The following is a 25805-nucleotide window of genomic DNA, read 5'->3' as shown; positions in this document are numbered from 1 at the left end:
CGCAAAATCGATTCTTATATAGATATAGCTCTCATATATATGTTTAAATTTGAAGACTCTGTTTTGAGCCAATAATAGCTTTTTATACCCTCCACCATAGTATGGAGTTTGTCATTTCATTTGTAACATCTCGAAATATACATTTTAGACCCCACAAAGTGTATATATATATTTTTGACCAGCATAAAGTTCTATGTCGATTTAGCAATGTCCGTCCGTCCGTTCATCTGTGGAAATCACTGTATCATCCAAACAAAATTAAGTAGGTTGATAACATTTTACTCAAATGTATATCTCTGCAGAACTTTTGGTATTAAAAACGGACCATGTAGGCCCACGCCTTGGTATAGCACCCATATAACGGCACCTCCCGACATTCGGTATTTTTATGATTTTAGTGAAGGTATTCAATGTTCGGCCCGGCAGAACTTACAGCTTTTTTACTTGTTTTTATTATCAAACGTAGAACCGAATATCATCTTTAGGTTTGTTGAAAGAATATCCGTCATTTTTACTCGCTATAATTCCATCTTTCCTATCTCAAGAAGTTTTCTCTCCGAGTCTTCGAGAGAAGCGGTTGCTTAAATTAAATCCTTGATTTATGGATTTTTTATTAAAAGGCAGGGAAGAGAAGAAAAAGGGTGATATGTCAGTTTATATAAATATATTGTGATCGACTCTCGAGGGGAGTATCCGATTTGGTCAAAACTTGGTATGTCGTAATATTATTGTCAAATTTAGATCATATTAGAAGATGGTCAACACCTTCTAATACTTTCCCCAAAAAAGGTTGAAATTTTCAACAAAATATTTTACTGCACAAAAAGAGAAAGGATAATTCAATTTTGCTCCAACTTTGCTAATTCTAATATTTTAATCAGCGCTATTTTAGGTGTGAAAATGGACCATATCGGTCCACTCCATCAAGTAGCTCCGCCACAAAGGGTCAAAAATTTGAATATTTATGACTCTTATAAAATGTGATGCAAGAGTCCGATTGTCTATAAATTACTCACATCACAATATTTGTATTAACCCAAGGTCTGATGTGAAGGTCGAATATATTGGTCTACTCCTTCCGGCACCTCCCCCACAAAGGGTCAAAATTTTGAAGACTCATGAAGCCCATAAAACGCGACATTGATATCATATTCCACTCAGACTGGGCATGTTTAAATATTTTAATCAACATAAAATCTGTTATATAGATGAGATATATCGGACGATTTCTGGTACTTCACTCACATAGGGCCACAATACTTTTATCCGTCATAACTTGCGAAAAAAGTCAGTGCTTCTTTACAAGGTTCTATATCAAAATACTTCTCTAAACCATAAACTTGAGATGAATATGAAATTTAAGATATAAGTTGTGATATAATATTGATATATTTTAAGATATAAATGTTTGATTTTCTTATAATTTTGCCCACAGCAATATTTATATCTGTATTATATGAGGTACGAAAATGGAATACTTCGGCCAACTATATGTGGCACCTCACGCACACTTTTAACATTTTCTAAAACTTATCGCATACCTCATATAAAGTGAAGGAAACAGTCGATATGGTCCAAACCTCGCACATGGCAATATTTATATCATATTTATTTAGGTCCGCTACGAAATGGACAATATTAGCCCATTCCTTCAGAACCCACATCAACAGTCTAAATAATCATAACAGAAGTCAAAATATATTTATTTAATCGAACATTGGCTGAGGGTATACGTCTGATGGCAGAAGCGATTGATACTTTTTAACTTGTTCAACATTTTGACCCTTTGTGGGGGAGGTACTTGATAGAGTTTATCGATTTTTTCCAATTTCGCACCTGACCTAGCAATAACGCAAATATTCGGATTTGTAATGTTGGAACAAAATCGGATTATCGTTTCACTTTCTGCACAGAAAATATATTTTTTGAAAATTTGTGGGGAGTCACCAGAAGGAGTCGACCGATATTACCCATCTCCGAACCCGATCTAAGTTTGACAAAAATATTACGATTTAACAAGTTTGGATCAGATACTTCTTCGAGAATATGTATTTAATGTGAGGTTTTCAAATTCCTCATTCAAACTACATATTTCAGAACCACTTTCAAAATTCATCACTTTTTTGACGAACTATAACATGGCTGTTCCCTATAAAATAGAAGCGTAAAACTTTTAGAATACACTGTAGAAACACTGTGAGCCGACAAACACCATCTGTATGGACACCCGGTAAAAGACTCATACAAATAATCTAGAGTAGGGGGCAAAGAGCATCCCATGGGATGTTTGTGTGTTCACCAACACAATTGTAAAAAATAAATTGTTTTAAATTTTCTGTCAAAATGGCTTTGGTAGAATATTTAGTTTTAGGAAGGTGCTGCCGGATTTTTTTTATTAATAACGCGTTAGAAATATTGGGGTAAATGAATATAATTTTGATTTTAGAAAAAGGTGTGACAAAGATGACCATGAACTATTCGTGTGCTTTGCTAATACAGAAAAAAATATATTTGTTCAGTTTCATTTCGATAGTGAATGAGAAAGTTCATCCTTTTTGGACCACTTATTTATAACTTTTCCTTAAAGCATTATCTCAATACCTTACCTATTTTTTGCGTCACTCGTAGCATCTATTCTCTTACAAAATAATGTAGTTTTTTTTAATTGTATAAATATAAGATCGATTATTTTTTTTGTCAAAATATGAATTTCATTAGTTTTAAATGAAATTTTTTCGAAGCTCTTCAAAAAATATTCTTTAAAAAGGCCACGTCTCAAAGCTTTTCAAAAAATATCCTTTAAAAAATCCAGGTCTCGAAGCTCTTCAAAAATATTCTTTAAAAATCCACGTCCCGAAGGTTCTTAAAAATATTTTTTAAAAAATCCACGTCCCGAAGCTCTTCAAAAATTATTCTTTAAAAAGTATATGTTTCGAAGGTTCTTAAAAAATATTTTTTAAAAAATCCATGCTCTTCAAAAAATTTTCTATAAACAAGTTAAAAAGCAGTAGGTTCGGCTGGGCCGTATATTGGGAGGTAACGTTATATCGGAGCTATACAAATACCTGCATAGACAATTTTCTGTCACAGACTGTAGCATCCATTACGAACTTCAAATACGACATCTCAAACAATTTCGGTGAGTATTGTTCCTAAAATCGTCAAAATACCGAATATAGGTAGGTACTGATATATGGGGCCTATATGAAGACCTAGACCTGCATAGAAAATTTTGTGTCACAGACTATTGTTCCCATTACCAACTCTAAATACGTAAATTGAAACTACTCCGGTGAATAATGACGCTAAAATTCTTAAAAAACCGAATATTGGAGATACCGTTAGGGGGGCTATACGAAGACGTAAACCTGCACAGACAATTTTCTGTCACAAGCTGTAGTATCCATTACTAACTTGAAATGGCAAATTTTAAACAATTCCGGTGAATAGCGTCGCTAAAATCATTAAAATACCGAATATTGGGAGGTACCGTTATATGGGGGCTATACGAATACGTGAACCTGCACAGATAATCTCTTGTCATAAGCTGAAGCATCCATTACGAACTTCAAATACCAAATTTGAAACAATTCCGGTGAATAATGACGCTAAAATTATGATAATACCGAATATCGGAAGGCATCGTTAATGTCGGGGTTAAAATGGGGGCTATACGAAAACGTGGACCGACATGACCCATTTACGAACCTACTGATAAAATATGCATGTATACTAAATTTTAGCCTCCACTTCAGACCTAAATCAGATAATGATATATGACATAAAACAGTTAAGGGATTTTTTAAAGCTACTGAATTTTGAAGGCAACAACCCCTTAGCCTTGAGCGCAAAACAGGTTATACTGGCTTAAGTGCTCCTCTCCTTCGCTTCTCTTTTCTACCTAACCTAACGTATGCATGATTGGGTAAACACATTACCTTTATTTTAAATAGAAACCTACTCCCATATTGTTTTCTAAAAACGTGACTTATTTGTCTACGTCGCCCCTCTTCCGTAAATGAAGTCCTTCAATAAAAAGATGATAACATAATGACATTAGACTGCCAAATTTAGAAGAATTACCACCTATTTATTAGATTAACCCACGCCATTCCTTTAACAACTAAACATCCATTTTCATATTAGGAATTTCGAAGATGACATGAATCATAAATATTTTGCAAAAGCAAGAAAAAGAATTCTCGCCACCAATGCTGAAGGCAAAATTCGCCTACATTGTTGTTGACAAGATGGCAAACATCTGTTGTTGTTTACTTTGGCTCAAACTCAAAATAAAGTCAAAACCAAAATATTCACCGTTGTAATGATGGTCTGGCTGGCTGGATGGATGCTATTTTTGTTTCTTGTAATGTCAACATCTTTGAGAAAGAAAAAAACCCGAACACACAAAAAGGGTGGGAATAATTTTTGATATTGAATGAAATGTGTTCCAGGAATAGATAAGGTTTTTGTTTTCTTATTTCTAGTCTTGCTAATCCATTTTGCAAAAAAAAAAAAAAAAAAAAACAAAAAAAATGGACGTGACCCCAACATGATCCATATCAATCATGGTGCAAACATTTCCAACCCTGTCAAATACTTGATGCCTTTTCAATGGTCATTATTTTTTATGGCCATCACGTTTTCTTTTAACACATTTGCCGTTTTTTTTTTGTTTTTTTTTTTTTCTGGGTTATAGTTCATCATTTAAGTCGTTGTCTATCCATATCATAAACAAACCAAACAAAAATGAATGAAACGCAAACCTACCATTCTTCCATGCCATGCTCACCCCTCACTCTCCTGCCTTAATGCCACAATTGTATTTCACATGTTAATACTGAATGGCCAGGCATTTTAACTTTTTTACGCCTTTTCATGACCTTGCCTCGTTTGTTTCAAATAAAATTTCATCATTTTGTTTTGTTTTTGGTGTTGTTTTTGGTTTGCCTGCTTTGAGGCATCCACAAAAGGTAGGGGAATGAATAAATGAATTGAATGAACATTCCTTCATTGTTCTTCCTCGTATTATTTGACAGAGGTGGTAACGAAAGAAAGAAAACTTTTCTTTTGTTGTCAAAGGCAGATGAATACTTTTTGATGGTGCGTGTTATTCATGGGTCTTTTGATTAGATCAAAAATAAAAATTTATTTGTAAATTGATAGGAAGGGCCAGGGAAAAAAGAGAAAAATGCTTCAGTTGGGTATATAATTTAATAAAAATAATCGTAAGGAGGAACACAATTTTTGAAACGGAGTTGAAAATGAAATTAATAAAAGGGCTCGAAGTTTGGCGAGTCCATTTATAAGATACCAAGTGAATTTTATCCAGCTCAGAAGCATTAGCATATCTTTTGTAGTAGCGTAGATTGCAGTATTTATACAGATATTTTGGAATATACATTGGCTATAAGTACCTATAAGGGGAAACCTAAACATTTTGTTTGAAATATTACAAACAATTCGCCGTTTTTTTGTACATTTGCTTACTTTTGAGGATCTTCATAGAATCTCTTTCTGGTCCGGGTCAGGAGATGAATTAATAGCCTTTATTTTTATACCCTACACCCCATAGTGGTAAGGGTATTATGACTTTGTGCATTTGTCGGTAATATGGAGACAGGAGCGAGTTCGACCCTTAGTTACTTTTGAGCATCTTCATAGAATCTCTTTCTGAGTCGATTTATGCATGTCAGTCCTTCCGTCCGTCCGTCCATGTATTCTTGTGAACAAAATGCAGGTGGCATTTATTTTCGGATTGAGATGAACTTTTGCAATGGGACGAACCCTATTGAAATTGGTGATAATCGGATCAGATTCAATCAATCTAGAAGCAAGTAAACCAAATTATATACAGGGTTGCCCATATTCGACGAAGCCATATGGCAACGCCATAACTTTTGACAGAGATGTCACATCGCTTAATGACATACCGCGTTTGAAGCGTCAGTCCAAGCAGATTTTTACCATGAACCAATACACGCCACGCGGGCGCTCTGAAATAGTTGAAATTTACATTCAACAGAAGAAGTCAATTGTGAAAACTCAACGTGCTTTTAAAACATTTAAAAATGTGAGAAGTGCGCCTTCTAAGAACACCAAGAATATCGCTGCAGTACGAGCCAGTGTTAAGAGGTCCCCAAGAACATCCTAAAAACGCCGTTCTCAGCAGTTGGACATGGCTCGGTCCACTTTACAACGGATTATTCGCATTGATTTGCATTTGTTCCCGTACAAAATTCAATTGACGTAAAGAATGTTGCCTGCGGACAAGCCTCGTCGATTGGAATGGGCCCAAAGAGTCATGGGTCCGTCGAATATGGGCAACCCTGTATATGTTTCGTCCGATTTGGTGTTTTAACAGCCCCACATGTGTAATATACATTCCAGAAGAATGATATTTTGTACCGGACATCAGATACTGCTAGAAAATACCTGTGCAATATTATCGAGATCGGTTCAGATAGACTGAATTTTGACAATTCCTACTGAATTCATCCTAAAAAGCAAGTACTTAAAATTTGGTGTAAATGGGTTCAGATATAGCTATAGCTCCCATATATAAGTTTTATCCGACTTGGAGTTTATGGTCCGTCATAAGCGGCAAGCGAATTCTGGCAAAATCTACCGATTTCAGTCAAGAAGCAAGTACATTAAATTTGGTGAAAATCGGTATAGGTATATAGCTCCCACATATTATTTTTAAGCGATTTCGGGTTAATTGTGCACCAAATAGCCAATATCAGTCCAAATGACCTGAGACCGAATTCAGTCTAGAAGCAAGTGCACGAAATTAGGTGAAAATCGGTTCAGATAAAGCTATATCTCTCATATATATGTTTCATCCGATTTGGTTTTAAGTCATTCACATTCGTAATATGCATTCGACAACAATGATATTTGGTACCAGATGTCTTATAGAGCTCGGAAATATATTTGCCAAATTTTGTCGAGGACGGCTAAGATTTGGATATACCATCCATATATATCCTTAATCCGATTTCAGGTTTAATGTGAAAATAGTGGCTTATATCAGTCCAAATGGAGGGAATTTCGGGACGTACGTTTCCATTTTGTGGAACTCGGCTCCGATATATATTTTTTAATATAATCCTTCTCGAAGTTATATTATGCACTCTATAGCAATGTTATTTGGTATAAAAGATTAAAATGTCTCCGTCAAATTTAGTGAAAATCGATTTAGAATTGGATATTCCTCCCATATATTAGTTCCCTCTGAATCCAAACTATAACTGCTCTAAAGCCACTCCACTTTTCCTTACTTGTTTATATATATAAAAATGTGGAAATATCGAACTTTGATCTATATGGCGACATCAGAACCTAACTAAATGATTATTGGTACAATTTAAATGTCTGAATTTTTGTAATGATTTTTAAATCGATTTATTCGGCAAGAAACCGAAATAAGCACTGTGCTCTAAAAGAATGTAATAAGAACAAGTAAAAAAAGCTATAAGATCGGCCGGGCCGAACTTTGAATACCCTCCATCATTTGGTACAAATTTGGCCATAAAATCTGTTAAAAATTCTATTAAAATCTTAAAAATACCAAATGTAGACGTATATTAGGGTCTATGCGAAACTTGAAAAATATCTGTTTATAATGTCGCTAAAATCATCAAAATACCAAATATAGGGAGGTACCGTTATATAGGGGCTATATGAAGACGTGGACCTGCACAGTAAATTTTCTGTCATAGGCTGTAGTATCCATTACGAACTTCAAATGCGAAATTTAAAACAATTCCGGTAAATAATGTTCCTAAAACATCAAAATACCGAATATCAGGGGTACCGTTTTATGGGGGCTATACGATGACGTAGACTTGCACATACAATTTTCTGTCATAGGCTGCAGCATCCACTACGAACATCAAATACCAAATTTGAAATAATTTCGGCAAATAATGTGTCTAAAATCATCAAATTACCGAATGTCGGTAGATAACAGTTATAGCTATATGAAGAGGTGGACCTACATGGCTCATTTTCTGTCTTAGACTGCAGTATCCATTACGAACTTCAAATATTAAATTTGAAACAATTCCGGTAAATAATGTCGCTAAAATCATCAAAATACCAAATATAGGGAGGTACCGTTATATAGGGGCTATATGAAGACGTGGACCCACATGGTCCATTTTCAATACCAAAAGTCTTGCAGGCATAATACACATTTTAGTAAATTTTTATCAGATTTATTCCCACAGACGTAGAGATGGGCGGAAATCGCTAAATCGACATAGAATTTTACGCTGAACAAGAATATATACTTTGTGGGGTCTAAAATGTATATTTCGAGGTGTTACAAACGGAATGACAAACTTAATATACCCTCCGTACTAATACCATATAAAATTCCAGCAGATTATGAAAGCAGAGCAAAATATAGAAGACACCTGTATCGGCGTTTTGAAAATTTACATCGCAATCTAACCTTAATAGACGGGATTAGACCGTCTCTCTCTTTTTTTTAATTTTCAGATTTTTTTATCTTATTGTCCTCTAAATTAATGTATATATTGCAGATAAAAATGAGTAAAAAGTATCTGTCGCATTTGCCGACCGATGTATACCCTCAGCCAATGTTCGATTATTTAAATATATTTGTACTTCTGTTATAATTATTCAAACTGTTAGCTCTATGGAGTAGATTCCGAAGGAATGGGCCAATATCGTCCATTTCTTATAGGACCTAAATAAATATGATATAAATATTGTGACGTGCCAGGTTTGGAGTATATGAGTTACAAGGAAATCGACCATTTATATCTAGTTTTATGCGAAATCGTAAATTCCATATTCATCGCAGGTTTCTGGTTGAGAGAAATATATCGATATAGCAAGTTATAAAGAATCGCTAACTTGTTTCGTAAGTTAAAACAGATAAAAACATTTAGAAAAGGTTGAACCTTTCTTGGTGAGATACCAGAAAGGATCAGCAGATATATATCATCAATAGATCTTGTGAAAGCAAAAATGTTTTTATATGTGAAGTTTAAAGAGATTTGAATGCTTATTTCACTTTCTTTGAGCGATTTGGTATTCAATATCTTGCATCCTATATGGTGGAGGCACCAGAAGAAATGGTCGGATGATCTTTATAACAGATCTTGTGTCGATAGAAATATTGAGATATACCAAGTCTGAGTGGAATTGGATGTTAATTTCGCGTTTTATGACCTTCATGGATTTTCAAAATCTTGACCCCTTGTTAGGGAGGTAGCAGAAGGCGTTGATCGATATATTCAATCTTCAAACCAGACTTTGGGTTATACACCTTGTGTTGATGAAAATATTGGCATGTGCCAAGTCTGGAATGGATTCGGATGTAAATTTCGCTTTCTATGAGCTTCATGGATATTCAAAATTTTAAACTTTTGTGGGAGAGGTACCAGAGGGAGGGGGCCGATATATTCCATCTTCACACCAGACCCGGGTTTAATAATAATATTGTGATGTGTACAATTTGAAGACAATCGGATTCTTACATCACATTTTATAAAAGTTAAAATTATTCAAAATTTTCACCCTTTTTGGTGGAGGTTCTTCATGGAGTGCACCGACATTGTCCATTTTCACACCTGACTTAGAACTGATGCAAAGATTGGGATTTACAAAGTTGAAGCAAAATCGGTTTATTCTTCCTCTTTCTGTGAAGTGAAATATTTTTTGGAAATTTCGACTTATTGTGGGGGAGGTAACAGAAGGAGTGGGCCGATATTATCCATCTCCAAACTCGATCTAAGTTTGACACGTTTTGGCCGTATCAAATGATATATACCTTCCCAAGCCATATGGCTGAGGGTATAATTAAAGCTGAGCATATGTGGGGGCTATACCAAAATTTGGACCGGTATACGCCATATTTTTTATACCCTCAGCCATATGGCTGCAGAGGGTATATATTATTTGATACGGTCAAAACTTGCCTAGTCGAAATAACGGTTCTAGACCCTAGGTCTCTTTGGACCAAATCCGTTTCAGAACATTTGGAGTCGATCTAGCGATGTGCGTCCGTCCGTCCGTCTGTCTGGCTGGTGCGCACGATAGCTCTCGAAGGGAGTATCCGGTCCACTACGGTCCACTCCCCCCCACCAGAAATTGTTAAAATTTTGAGTATCCATGAAGCTTGTAAAACGCAAAATTAACATGCGATTCTATTCAGACTAGGAGCTTCTCAATATTTTCATCAACAAAAGATCTGTTATAAAGATGGTAGAGATCGGACCATTTTTTCTGGTACCTCCCCACATCGGGTTCAAGATTTTTAAAAACAAAACGCTCAAGGAATACGAAAAAAGCATCCAAATGCATCCATCCATCTCCTCAAATTTCCCACATACAAATATTATTTCTAACACAAGATCTGTTGTGAAGATGATATACATCTGCCAACTTATAACTGTCATAACTTGCGAATCAAGTCTGCGATTCTTTACAACTTGCTATATCTAAATGTTTCTCTTAACCTGTATTTTGATATGAGTATGTTATTTGTCGGAGTTTATGATTTCGCATAAAATTCGACACGAATGTTCGATTTCCTTCAAATTTTGCACATACCAATATATTTTATCTGTATTAGATGAAGTACGAAAATAGAATACTTCGGTCGGCTATATCTGTTACCTGACACATATTTCCATTTTCCGAAAGTGTGCACATATCTCATATAAAGTACAAGAAGTAGTCGATATAGTCCAAATCTGTCACGTTCATAACTCAAGGCTGGGGTATACATCTGTCGGCAAAACCGACTGATACTATTTTACTTGTTTACATATTATTCTGCATGTTACTCAAAGACCTGCATTTAATTGTATAGTTCCATCTTACATTTTGCAAGGTATAGAGTAAAATATTAGAGAGCCTTTGTGTGGGCCTTAAAAAAAGTTTGGTCTGGGAACCCAAAATCCTTTTGGGATTTTAATCCGCTAAACGAATGCGACTAAATTCACTTAGAATATCCTAACCCAAGACCGGAATATTGACGCACAATGTTGTAGATGGTAAATGTTATAGCCCCTCAATATTGTCAAAAGGTATGGCGTATAGTTAGTTATCTTGTTGTTTAATAATTTATAATTCACCCTATAATCTATAGTAGATATTTGAATTTGTAATAATTTCTTATATTTTTCTTTTTTATTCCAGATAACGCCGTAATAATTTAAGCTAGGGGCCGTTGACGTACTCAGTTAACATTTTATTCTGAGGTAAGTCAGATCGCATTTTGCAATGTTTTAATTCTTTTATTTAATATCGGAAAAGTGTATTGTTCTATAAAATCAAGAGGAAATATTTACAACAACATAAATTTATTCAGATTTGACAAAATACATTTTGACATTTAGTATTTCCATCTGGCAATATATGTTCGACGACATGACAATAATGCATTAGAAAATTGACAGAAATATGTTATACCGAAATCGCGAAAAAATGGCGGCAAATCGCGGAGAAAACCAACAGATATGGTAGATTTGGACGCAGAAATATCTTCCAGAGCATTTCTGTCTCCATTTAATCGAAAAAAATTAGCGAAATCCCTAATAAAACGTCAGGTCTCTCAAATTATAATATAATACTGTGCCATGATATATGGTGACAACATATTCTTTCACTTTCAACGCTATCTCTTGTAACAATGAAATGCCCATCTTATATTTATACCCTACACCACAAGGTGGTCAGGGCATTATGTCTTTGTGAATTTGTTTGTAACATGGAGAAGGAAGCGAGATAGACCCATAGTTACTTTTGAGGATCTCCATAGAATCACTTTCGGAATTGAATTTATGAATTTATGCATGCCAGTTCGTCTGTCCGTCCGTCTGTTCATGTATTCTTATGAACAAAATGCAGGTCGCATTTATTCTCCGATTAGGATGAAATCAGTTGTTTGGCCCAAGGACGAACCCTATTGAAATTGGAGATAATCGATAAAAAATTAGATATAGCTTCCATATATATCTTCGTCCGATTTGCTTTTTATTGTGCACCTAACGTGTAATATCAGTCCGAATATTATGGAATTTTGCACATACAACCAAATTCGGCATGAAAATAAGTATGCCAAATTTGATCGAAATCGGCTCAGATATAGCTATAGCTCACATATATATTTTTCATCAGATTTGTTACTTTTGTCCTCCACAGCCGTAATATGCTCTATGTAACAACAACATTTGAGGAAATATATCAAATGCAGCTCAGAAATACCTTTGCTAAATTTTATCGAGATCGGTTCAGATTTGGATATAGCTCCCATATATAATTTCGTCCGATTTACCTTTTATTGTGCACCAAACGTATAATATATGTCCAAATGGGATGGAATTTGGCACATGCGACCGAATTGAGTCTAGAAGCTAGTATTCCAAATTTGGTGAACATCAGTTCTGATATAGCTATAGCTCCCATATATATTGTTCATCCGATTTGTTATTTTTGTCCTCCGCAGCCATAATATGCACTCCGTAACAACGATATTCAGGGAAATATATTAAATACTGCTCAGAAATATCTTTGCCAAATTTGATTGAGATCGGTTTCGGCACATTAAGTCCTTTGAACTTTAAATTATAATAATGGCGTGTATGTTTGAATTCTCCAATAAAAACTTTTAATTGGTATGTGCAAAGTGGTGTAGGGTATCACATGGTCGGCCCCGCATGACTATAGCCTTTGCTCACTTGTTTATATTGTAATTATCAACAGACCACCTGTGCGTATGACACATATCTTAGAAATATTTTTGTAACTCATACGCCCCATGTGCCGTTTTCTTCTTTAGGTTTAAACTTCATAGAAGTGCAAACACAATTTCATGTAACATAAAATTTACAATTTCTCTCGATTACAAATTACAACATCAAAAACGTGCTTCTTTTACCCGGACAATAGAATCTGTAATTCAATGGCCTTTTCTCGGAAGTATATAATGGAAACCTTTCGTGCTTTCAACAATTTAAATGTAACTCCTTGAAAAGACATAAAATCAGTCTTATGCAGCTGAAGTCATACCTTCAAGAAGCCAAGAAAATAAAAAAATAAAAACGGCACAATAAAATGGTCATTTTAATTTGTGGTCATATATTTTAAAGAATGAAGCTGAGCATGTAACTGGATCACGAATGTTGCATGACATACGCCAATGCTTGGCGTTTACTCTTCTGTTGTTGATTACTAAGAGAAACGTGAAATGGGTACAGGGAAGCCGTTTTCAAAATAAGATTGCCGTTTTGGTAAGTTTTATATTTTATAAAACAAATCTAATTATTTTGTCTGATTTTGAAACTTGAGACCAATTCTAATACCGCCTTCGATGAGAGTTCCACTTTTTCAAAATTTAGGTTATATTTGAAGGAGGTGCAAAAAGAGTACCCCGAATGTACTCGATATACCCACTTGATCTAGTATTTAAGAGCTGTAATTTTTCAAAATTTTAACCCGCTATGGGAGAGGTACCAGAGTTATTGGGCTGATATTTTCAGTGCTCCCACCCAGCTTCACACCAGATAGAAATTTATCGCGGCATTATGGGAACGGCAAAAAAATCGCTTCCTAATTTCACTATTAAAAATGTTAAGCCATATCAAATTTAGTAAATATCGGATACTACCTTCATAATTTGTAAGAATATACATTTTTGAAGATTTTAAACTTTATATGTTATATTTACACCTAATTAAAGATCCAAAGAAATAATGAACTGTGACATATATCCTTGTATTATTTGGCCAAAATCGGGAGCTATAGCTCCCATATATATGTTTCATCCAATTTGGTGTTGAAGTCCCTCACATACGTCATATGCACTCCATAAAGATGATATTTGATTCTGACATCAGATACAGCTCGAAAATACCTTTGAAAAATTTTATCGAGTTCGTTTCAGATTTTTATTTAGCTCCAATATACATCCTCATCCGATTTAGGGTTATTGTTCACCATATATAATATAATTCCAAATTGGTTATATATTTTTTATATTCATATATACAGCAATGTTATTTGGTGCTAGAGGTACAAAAGCCTCCGTCAAATTTGTTGAAAATCTATTCAGAGTTGGATATAGTTCCCAAATTGTCGCTACTCTAATGCCATTAACTTTCGTGAGTTGGAGGGTGCCAGAAAGAGTGGTTCAACAAAATTCGAATCAAATCAGGTACGTCATTCGACAGTAACCGACCGCAGCAGCCAGATTGACGGACGGAGGGATATCGGGGGATATTTTAATCTTGGGCATAAGTCTAATTTTTAGTCCCTAGCTGTTTATTTATTGAAAACCATCTAAGTTTTTAAGAGGGTAGTGAAATAACTGACTGACTCAGAATCAACGCCCATACGAAGCGGCTGAGGTTGGAATCTCAGTCTTGGTGCGTAGGCATGTGATAACCCTGAATTTTTGACAATTTGTACTACAAAGGGTACGAAAATTGCTAACAATTTGGAATTTGGAGTCCCTGATCGAGTAAAGGATAGATGTACCAAAGGGTTTTTGGAAATTCGAACTTTAAGGATCGAAAGGATCAAAGCGCAGGAAAGGATATAAACTGGTACTAAACTTCTAAAATGATACCATTTAGTATTATGTGAAGGGATAGAAATTTAGCACCTGAATCAGCTTTGGTGCGTAGATGTGCGATAAGGCTGGGAAATTCGTACTAAAAGGGTTCGGAAAATACAAAAATTCACTAAAAATTGGAAACTTTGTATTGGACAAACGGAATGAGTTAGAGTTTGAAATTTGGAATGAGATTCACGAATGGAGTAGCCAAGGGTTGTTGGAAATTCGAACTTTAAGGTTATGAATTGTTCTAAAATGATGCTAAACTTTTTAAATGGCACCATTTGGTATTATGTGAATAGAGACATAAACCTTAAATATGGTATGAAAATGAAGATTGGAAAGTAAGTTTGCTTTACGAAGGTGGTTTTGTAAAAGTGTACCAGATGGCACTAACTGTCCCAACTTGTACTAAGTTGTGGTACAATTCCTTTTTGGGTGAACGGATGAAGTTCAAATTTTGAAATTTTGGTATGGGGGCTCTGTTGGTGTTAGGTTTGTGATAGTTTGAGGTGGTTTTGGAAATCTGTACTACAAATACACGAAGAGAACTTAATAGTACTATATTTGATAGAAATTGGAATTCGTTAAACAGAAAAAGCTTGAAATCCGAAATTTGGCATTAGGGTCTCTGTTTATGTTTAGCCTGGTCATATGGATGCTGTCTCGGAAATGTGTACTATATTTGTACCAAAAGTACTGAATGGTACTATATTTGGTATTGGATAAAGGAATAAGGCTGGAATCCTCAAATATGGTATTGAGGTCTCTTTTGTTATCTGTGTCTGGGTATGGAGGTAGTTTTGGAAATGTGTCCTGCATTTGTACGAAATATACTAAATGGTACTAAATTTGGTATTGGGTAAAGCGATAAGGGTGGAATCTTCAAATTTGATATTGCTTTCTGTGTCTGAGATTTGGCGGTATATTTGTACGAAAAGTACTAAATGGTACTAACCTCTAATTTGATATGTATATATATCACTGTTGTTGCCTGCTGTTGAAAAAAGGAGTTAAATATTTCGTATTATAATTGTACTAAATTTAGTAAAGGGGAAAATTATATAACTAAAATCCTCAAATTAGATAATGGTTAATCTGTTGGTATCTGGAATTGAGATGTGGTTCTGAAAATGTGTAATATAATTGTAAAAATTGTATAAAAAGTACCAAATATTACTAAATTTGGTATTTCGTGAAGATATATATCTGGAATACCAAAATTTCATGTTGAAGTCTCTGTTGGTATCAGGTGCGTACTTTAATTGTTGGAAAAGTACTAAATGGTACTAATGTTGAATCACTGGTGTCTAGGATGGAGAGATGTACATTGTAGTAGATACGCGTACTATTTTTTAGTATATTTGGATTTGGGTGAAGGGAGGTCACTCTTGGTTTGTAGACGTTTCATGATGACATTGAAATAGTTTTGAACAGAAAAATTAGAAGTGGTTCCATTGTGCAATGTTTTTACGAATATCCACTTCGGTAAACATAAAAAGGAGAGATTTTGTAGACTTTAAGGTGTAAAAGTTTTCCTGTTATTCTATCCAAAATATATAATTTATTATTCTTTAAATGTCGGAAAATCGGAAGTTATTTTAAGAAATTAAAAAAAAATTTATCAAATTTAACAAATTGCGAATTTTGAGTACTACTGTCACCATTTTAGTACTAGAAATGTTTTTCAAGTTAGTACCCCTTAAACATCATTAAAGGACCCACATAAGTATCAGCAGTAATTACCATTTGACCTCAAAAACTCCAGCGTGGCAACTCTGGCCTCGCTGCCACATAAAGTTGTTAAATTAAAAACAAAACCGAAGCAAAAGTCAGCCAACTAAACAACATACACACAACATAATGGCGCCCAACTAACAAGGATTTTATGTCACTTGAGAGAGTTATGTGCTGCCACCGTTCTACAATGGTTATATCAACGTCAAAGATGTCAAAACGTCAAATCGAGGTGTAATAACTAAGAAAATAATAAACCTCGCCCCAACTTTGCTGTTATTGAGAACCCAGAACAAACTACGGCAACAGAAAAAACAAGTAAAAAAACATTAAGTTCGGCCGGGCCAAACTTTTAATACCCTCCACCCTAGGGTAAAAGAACATTAGAAGAAATGTGGCAAAAAACATTAAAATGCCGAATATCGGGAGGTACCGTTATATAGGGGCTACACCAACACGTGCACCTATAATTACAATGTTTCGCCACACGAACTAGGACCCATTATGACCCACAAATACCAACCTTTACACAAATCAGTGAAAAAATGTGGCATAAATCATCAAAATACCGAATATCGGGAGGTACCGTTATATGGGGACTATACCAGAACGTGGACCTATACATGCAATGTTTTGCCACACGCTCAGGGACCCGTTGTGACCTACAAATACCAATTTTCAGACAAATCCGTGAAAAAATGTGGCATAAATCATCAAAATACCGAATATCGGTAGGTACCGTTATATGGGGGCTATACCAAAACGTGGACCTATACATGCAATGTTTTGCCACACGCTTAGGGACCCGTCATGACCTACAAATACCAATTTTCAGATAAATCCGTGAAAAAATGTGGCATAAATCATCAAAATACCGAATATCGGGAGGTACCGTTATATGGGGACTATACCAGAACGTGGACCGATATATCTCATTTTCAATACCAACCATCCTAGGGACAATACACACACTTGTGCCAAATTTCAAAGGTCTACGTCAAATAATGTGGGCTCTATCGTGATTTCAACAGACAGACAGACGGACAGACAGACAGACGGACAGACAGACAGACAGACAGACGGACATCGTTAAATCGTCTTAGAATTTTATGCTGATTATGAATATATATACTTTATGGGGTCTACGACGAATATTTAGAGGTGTTACAAACGGAATGACAAAGTTAATATACCCTCCTACCCATGGTGGAGGGTATAAAAAGGAAAGGGTAAATAAAGCAAAAAAAAAAAAAAAACAATAATGAAACAACAACAACGTCAACGGCAGGAAAGGAGAGAAATGGGAAAAAATTAAAAACAAACAGAAAATCCCCCCGTGGCGCTAGACCAGCCACACTAACTAAGCCAACCATTCGCCATTGCGGAATTATCCATTCATTCGGCGATAAAAAAAATAAGCAAATAAAGCACAGCCCAAAGCAAGCTGAGGAGAAAAACCAGAGAATCGTGTACTCTTTAAACCAATGGATAGGTGGATAGGTTACCAAGATGTTTTGGCTGTTGGCATTATAAATCAACAACAACAGCAGCAGCATAAAACAACTACAACGACCAACACCCAATTACAGCCAGGTAGCAAGCTGTCACTAACTATATAGCATATTTTCTTACGTTACATCCGAAATGTTAAAAGACTCATGGTCTAGTGCATGAAGAGACAAGAGACGGGGGGGAAGAGGTATGGAATGTAAGATTTTCGCTTCTTGTCATTGCCCCAAGGAAATGTGAAAAAAACGACGACAGCAACAACAACAAAAGATAGACGGACGCCAAGTATAACTATCGCGTTATGCTTCCATACAGCCAGCCGCTGAATCAACTTAAAGTGGGCAAAAAGAAAGAATTGCAGTTGAAGAGAATTTGTGAATGAATAGTTGCTTCTGGTGGTGTTGTTGTTGTAAATGCAATTAGTTTTATTTTCTTTTGACTTACATCAATGGCTTCCTTTGTGGCTGGTAGTTATGGTGGTGGCTACAAGCAAGACGTCAAATCTAATAATTACTTCAGATATATATATGCTATTGGGTGTCCATGCCAGTATGGAAATTGAAGTCCACGTCTTCGTATAGCCCCCATATAACGGTACCTCCCGATATTCGCTATTTAGATAATTTTAGCTACACTATTCACCGATTTTTTTTAAGTTTCGCATTTGAATAATGTAACGGCTTATGACAGAAGTTGTCTATGCAGGCCCACGTCGTCGTATAGACCCTAATATACGGCTACATTCGGAATTTTTAAGATTTTAACAGCATTTTTAACGGATTTCATTTTTTTGAAAATTGCCATATTTGTACCAAATGGTGGAGGTTGAGGTAGTTTGTCTCGGCCGAACTTACAGCTTTTTTACTTTTTTTTTTAATTTTAATGAGTGAAAGCAAAAAAGTCGGAAATAACATCAAATTTTAGAATAAATTTAGATTTGTTCGGATTGGTCACCTTTGGCACAAATTATGGCCTTCAAACGGCCAATGAAACCCGTCACACGCTGCCCGAATGTTGCTCTGCGGTATTTTGGTCCAACGGATTGGTATCCGGAGATTTTGGTGGCTACTGTGCACTGGAAATAAAGCGAGGAACCTCATTTGTAAACCATTCATGGGTGGCACTTGTTATGTGCGATGGTGCTGAGTCCTGTTCGAATGTTCAAGGTCTGCGGTCAAAATATTTGGGTGCCCAAGGCTTTAATATACCCTCCAAAATATTTTCGCAATAATATTCGGCATTTATTCTGGTTGATTAATACGAGCTGAGAGCGACCATGGGTTGTTAAGGCTGCCCACAGCATCACCTTGAGTTCTGGTGGCCAACCGAAGGAGCACATTTTCAGCTGACCTCTTTGGCAAGTGAACACGGTCATTTTGTTTGTTTGCAAACTGCTGGACAACGAATGTTTTCTCATCGGAGAAAACCAAATTCGGCAATTCACCACTGAAAATCCATACAAGGAGTGTGAATACTTTATGAACTAGGAGAGAACTTTCTATGTAGGTCTACGTTTTAGTACAGCGCCCATATAACGCTACGCCGAGGTATTCGATATTTCCAGGATTTTCGCAACATTATTCACCTGAACTGCGTCAAAATTCGTAAATTGTCCATATAGGTCCACGTGTTAGTATATATCCCATACAACGGTACCACCATTTACTCGGTATTTTGATGATTTTTTACACATTTTTCAAGAATTACTCTGAAAATTGGTAGTTGTAGATCAAAATGGTCTAAAATTTTTTGGTCAAATTTTGAAATCGGTTCAGATTTGTATTTGGCTCCCATATATATATTGTCGACCGATATAATGTATTTGATGCACCAATCACGATATGTACACTGGTGGCCAAAACTAAAGCAACTTAAATCGCAAAGACAATAAATGTCCTGTAACTTTTACAAAAATAAACAAATCGTAATTATTTTTCCAGTTTTAAATGAGGGGTTTAATTCACTTTCAAGAAACTAAAAATAAAAATACAAAAATAAGTTTGAACGAAAAATAAACTAAAATGGAAAACTAAAATGACCCAATTTTTGCTTGGTCAAAACTAAAGCAACTTTTGATTTTTTATTTTAAAATAATTAAATTTTGGCTAGTAGTCGATAGCATAACCATTATTTTTGATAGCAGCTGCACACCTACGGCGCATTGAATCTATAACACGCTCAATTTGATCCTTGGGTGTGCTTTCCCAGGCACCCCGAATTCTTTAGAAAATGTTGTGCTTATTTATTTCCGAATCTCTCTTGATCTTCCTATCTACGATACTCCAAAGGCTTTCTAAGGAGTTTAGGTCAGGTGATTGTGCCGGCCATAACAAAACATGAATTTTTGACTCCCGCAACCAATATTTGACAAGTTTCGATACAAGTTTGGGATCATTGTCATGCTGAAACACACAAATCAGCCCAATATTTTACTCAGCGTAAGGGAACAACGTGATGTCCAACACATCTTTGTAAACAAACGGATCCACAACTTCCTTTATTTTATGGATAGACCCAAGTCCATAGAAAGAAAAATAGCGCCACGCCATTTTTGACCCTCCCCCATGCTTCACTGTACCTTTGCAACACTGCGGCTTGAGTCCTTCATTTTTTTGGTCTTCTCACCGTAAAATTTTTCACGTCTGAGCCTTTAATGTTAAACGTAGACTCATCCCAGAAATAATGTTTTTTCCATTGAGCTTGATTCCACTTAATATTATCGTTTCCGAAAGCCTTTTTGATTTTTTCAGATATAAATGGTTTTTTGATGTCTTACGGGCACGCAGACCAGCTGCCACTACTCGTCTACGCACTGATCTCGAGCTTATATCCAATGATTGCTCTCTCACCAATCCTGTTGAACTCTTAAATAGTTGTTTTTTATTTCTCTCACAATTTGTGGATCAGTATGGGCTGAAGTTCTTCACGGCCTTCATCCGTTATGGACTGTTACTACTGATCCAGTTTCAAAAACCGACTTAGTGCACAGACATAATTATGAAATCACATAAATATTTATGAAATATTTCTCGGAAATCATTTTCTGTGATATGTTGTTTTGATAGTCACTGATAATTTGCTGTTTTATTCAGGTACTGTATTTGCTTCTAGCCATTTTTAAAAATTTTTTGGGCGGTACTTAAAAAACGAAAAGAAAAACACATACTGTTGTAAAAAATTTCTCAAAAAGGATTTACGACAAGCGAAATTGTCGAAGGAAGCAAAAAGCGATAAATATAACAGTAAAAACAACTGAAATTGCAGCAGTTATATGAATGTACAACAGAGTTGCTTTAGTTTTGTCCAAGCCAAAATCGGGGTAATTGACTTTAGCATACATTATTTTTTATATAAAAAGGAATTTTGGTTTTCTGTTTCAGGTTTTTAAAAAGTGAATAAGGTACCTAATTCAAAATAAGAAAAACTTTGTCATTTCCTTACTTTTTAAAGAAGTTACAGGGCATTCATTCTCCTTGTAATTTCAGTTGCTTTAGTTTTGGCCACCAGTGTATCTCCAATTTCAATGAAATTTTGGAATTTTGGTACGAAATAAATTCGCCAAGTTATCTATATTTACGGCCGATTTCATGTATCTGATGCATAAAACATGCTGCGTATGTCAAATTTTAATGAAATTCGGGATATGTGATAAAATACTTTCTAATTTTTTTTTTTTTTTTTAATATTATTTTTAGGGAACATAGGCCTACGACGCATGTTTGTTACTCTGAACTAACTGTGTAATATTAGCCCAAATAGCACAAACTTGGCACATGCCAGCAGATTGAGCATAGAAACAAGTATGTCGTATTTGATGAAAATCAATTCAGATATAGCTATAGGCCCCATATATATGTTTTATCCCATTTGTCAGGAATTTATTTTCCAAATTCAAATTTATAATATCAGCCCAAATGAAGTGAATTGTGGCACATACTACCTATTTCAGCCTTAAAGCAAGTACTTCAAATTTGGGAAAATCGGTTCAGATATAGATATAGCTTATCCAGTGTAAATCACTCATTTTCGTAATATGCACTCTACAACAATCATATTTGGTAGATGATATCTCATAAAGCTCCGAAATACCTCTGTCAAATTTTATCCTGAACTTTTCAGATTTGGATATGACTCCCATGTATGTTTTTATCCGATTTCTCGATTATTGTACAGCAAATATATAATGTCAGCTTAAATTGCATGGATTTTTGAACATTCAACTGAATTATTCCATTTGGTGAGACTCGGTTCTCATTTATTTATTGCTGCCAAATATATTTTCTTAATATAATCCTTTTTGAAATGATATCATGCACTCTATGAAAATTTTATTTGGTATAAGAGGTAAAAATGCCACCATCAAACTTGTTTGAAATCCATTTCGATGTACGTCCCATATATTGGTTTATGGTTAGTATGATCTAATTCACATAAATTCCCAATAAAACTTTTATTGGCAGAGGGCAGCTCTACTAAATAAGCATAGTGGTGGAGGGTATCATATAGTCGACCCGCCCGACCTTTAACCTTTCTTCACTGGATTGCTTTTGAAATTATCTATAAAAATGTTACTCGTCGGTTTGTACGGACAAGAAAATGCTAGTTTGATATTTTCGTAGTCTTTATTTACTTTTACCCTACAATTATCAAAATTTTATCTCTGGTAGCCTAGTAGTACATACAAAAAAAAAAAAAAAAAAAAAAAAAAACATTTCCCAAAATCACATTTTCTTCGTATTTTGGTTGTGTATTGTTAAATTGTTGTCGAATTCTGTTCCGCTTTTTTAAATGTATGCAGCATCTTGCGTTATTCTCCGATCTCCAATACTATATTTTGGCGTCACAGAATCCATCACGCCTTTATACGAAAGTTAAGTTTTGCACAGATCTGTCTTTTATCTGCAGGCAGGTCAAGTTCGTTATGATTTTAGCCACATTTTGTAATGGACTTGTTTGAAAATCCACGCAAGGGGTTCCTTGTGAGTACTTAATCCCCTGGAATAGAATTATCTTTACGGGCCCACGATAGCGTATAGCACCCATATAACGGTACACCCCGATATTTGGTATTTTGATGATTTTAGCCAATTTTTTTTAAATTGAATAGTCTAAAAATCCACACAAAGAGTTCTCTCTGAGTACTTGACCCCCTGGAAGAGAATTGTCTATACAGGTCTACGTTTTAGTATAGCACCCATATAACGCTGCCACAAGATATTCCGTATTTCCAGGATTTTCGCAACATTATTCCATGCAATTGGGTCAAATTTCGTAATAGGTACTACAACCTGTGACGGAAAATTGTCTATGTAGGTCCACCTCTTAGTATATCCCCATACAACGGTAAATCCCTTTATTCGGTATTTTGATGGCATTATTCACTGGAATTGTTTCGAATTTCGTATTTTAAGTTCGGAATCGGTACTATGACCTATGAGAGAAGATTACCAATCCAGCACCACGTCTTCGTATAGCCCACATATAAAGGTTTTTATTTGAGCGGTATGTTTCGACGGATGTTTATACCCTCCGCCATAGTATGGAGGGTATATTAAGTTTCTCATTCCGTTTATAACCCCTCGAAATATACATTTTAGACCCCACAAAGGATATATATTCTTGATCAGCATAAAATTCTATGCCGATTTAGCGATGTCCGTCCTTCTGTCCGTCTATCCGTCTATGGAAATCACTCTAGCTTCCGAACGAAATGAAGTAGATTGATGAAATTTTACTCAAATGTATATTATATCTGCAGGTCTTTTGGTATTGGAAATAGGCCATATAGGTCTACGTTTTGGTATAGCCCCCATAAAACGGTACCTCCCGATATTTGGTACTTTGTTGATTTTAGCTTCATTATTCACCGATTTTTTTAAGTTTCGCATTTGAATATTGTGATGGGTTATGACAAAAAATACCTATGCATGTCCACGTCTTCGTATAGCCCCCATATAACAGCTACATTTGGTATCTTTAAGATTTTAACAGAATTTGTAACGGATTTTATTGTTTCTGAGAATTGCAAAATTCGTTCCAAATGGTGAAGGGAATTCAAAGTTCGCTCCGGCCGAACTTACAAATTTAGCATTTTGTTTTTTTTTTTTTCTTTGAAATTTTTCAATTTCCTTCCGTATGGTGGAGGGCATAAAAATATCGGCCCAGCCGAACTTTGTTGCTTTTTACTTTTTGTTTTTGGACAATGTAAATTACAGAAAATGCTAAATTGGCTATCTTTCTTTGAAATACGCAAATAAATTCATTTTTGGGGGAGTTGAGCTGCACATTTATCTGTTTAATAATTTGTGTAGAAAAAACGAAATACCATTGGAGCCCGAAACAAAATACCAAATTACAGCCAATTCGGTTGAAACTAATAGCTGAAACATTAAAAATTATGAATTTCCTGCATGTGAAATCTGTTTTGAAATTGTTAGAAAAATCCAAGCTTCCATTGCGGCAACCGCTTGCCTGCTATCATTTTCAAACAAATAACACTAGAGGTCCTCTTAAAAAATTCTTATTCGTACTCTGAAGTAGAACAGCACCTAGTCTCCTCTCTCTTGATTATCCCAAATATTCATGTTATCTCAAAGAGATATGCAACAATTTCACTTTTGTGAAAACTTACAACCTTCTGCTATTTTCATGCCATTCACATTCACAACAAAGGCCGTTGTTTCAATTATAAAATTCTCTTGACTGCTACACACTAGGGATATGAACATCTTGAGGTGGCTAAATTAAAAGCATCTTTCTTGATATGTGAACATATAGCATTGTTTTTGTATCTTTTGAAAATAAAACAACAAAACAATGAAGACACTCAACACTTTTCACCGGCTAATGACGATATTTTAAGCCTTTTTAAGTACTGCTTTCAAATATTATTTACACAGAAATTTATAAGACGATTTTAATAAAGTCAACAATGTCCAATTATTGCTAATGGATTTAAATCAATTGCTTAGGAAATATTTCACACCGGAATGTGCATATGTCTATGCTTATTTATTATGATATTTAAATATGTATGTATGCATAGTAGAATCTGCCACAAATAGTGTTTAAATTTATTCGGATATTTATTTAAGCATGGAGGAATTATGAAACACTATCTTTTTAAATTGAACAAGTAAAAAAACTGTGAGTTCGGCCGGGCCGAACTTTGAAAACCCTCCACCATTTGGAACGAATTTGGCAATTCTCAAAAACAATAAAATCCGTTAAAAATTTTGTTAAAATCTTAAAAATACCGAATGTAGCTGTTATATTAGGGACAATACGACGAAATGGACCTGCATAAAACATAAAAAAAATCGGTAATAATGTCGATAAAATCAAAATACCGAATATTGGGAGGTACCGTTTAATGGGGGCTATACGAAGACGTGGACCTGTACAGACAATTTTCTGTCTTAGGCTGTAGTATCTATTACGAACTTTAAATACCAAATTTGAAACGATTCAGGTGAATAATGTCGCTAAGATCATCAAAATATCGAATATCAGCAGGTATCGTTATATGGGGGCTATACGAAGACGTGGACCGGCACAGACATATTTCTGTCTTAGGCTGTAGTATCCATTGCTAACTTCAAATATCAAATTTGAAAAAATGCCGGTGAATAATGTCGCTAAAATTATCAAAATACCGAATATCGGGAGGTACCGTTTAATGGGGGCTATACGAAGACGTGGACCGTCACAGACAATTTTCTGTCGTAGGCTGTAGTTTCCACTACGAACATCAAATACCAAATTTGGAACAATTGCGGAGAATAATGTCGCTAAAATCATCAAACTACCGAATATCGGGAGGTACCGTTATATGGAGCTATGCGAACGCGTGGACCTTCACAGATAATATCCTGTCTTAGGCTGTAGTATTCATTACGAGCCTCAAATACCAAATTTGAAACAATTCCGGTGAATTATGTTGCTAAAATCATCGAAATAC

The 25805-nt window shown here is 35.2% G+C and overlaps 1 protein-coding gene across 15 annotated transcripts in view; it reads left to right on the top strand.

Moving 5' to 3' along the window:
* Positions 1-25805, top strand: part of LOC101899720 (small conductance calcium-activated potassium channel protein) — a 725164-nt gene that overhangs the window by 149788 nt on the left and 549571 nt on the right. For all 15 annotated transcript variants that reach the window (XM_059119190.1, XM_059119189.1, XM_059119188.1 and 12 more), the window contains one exon: positions 11182-11243. The gene's annotated coding sequence lies outside the window, so the exon portion shown is untranslated. The remainder of the gene's footprint in view (positions 1-11181; positions 11244-25805) is intronic.

This window comes from Musca domestica, unplaced genomic scaffold, assembly GCF_030504385.1.
Source record: "Musca domestica strain aabys unplaced genomic scaffold, Musca_domestica.polishedcontigs.V.1.1 14, whole genome shotgun sequence".
Lineage (NCBI taxonomy): Eukaryota > Metazoa > Arthropoda > Insecta > Diptera > Muscidae > Musca > Musca domestica.
The sequence above is the reverse complement of the archived record's forward strand: the minus strand, read 5'-3'. Positions and strand labels throughout refer to the sequence as shown.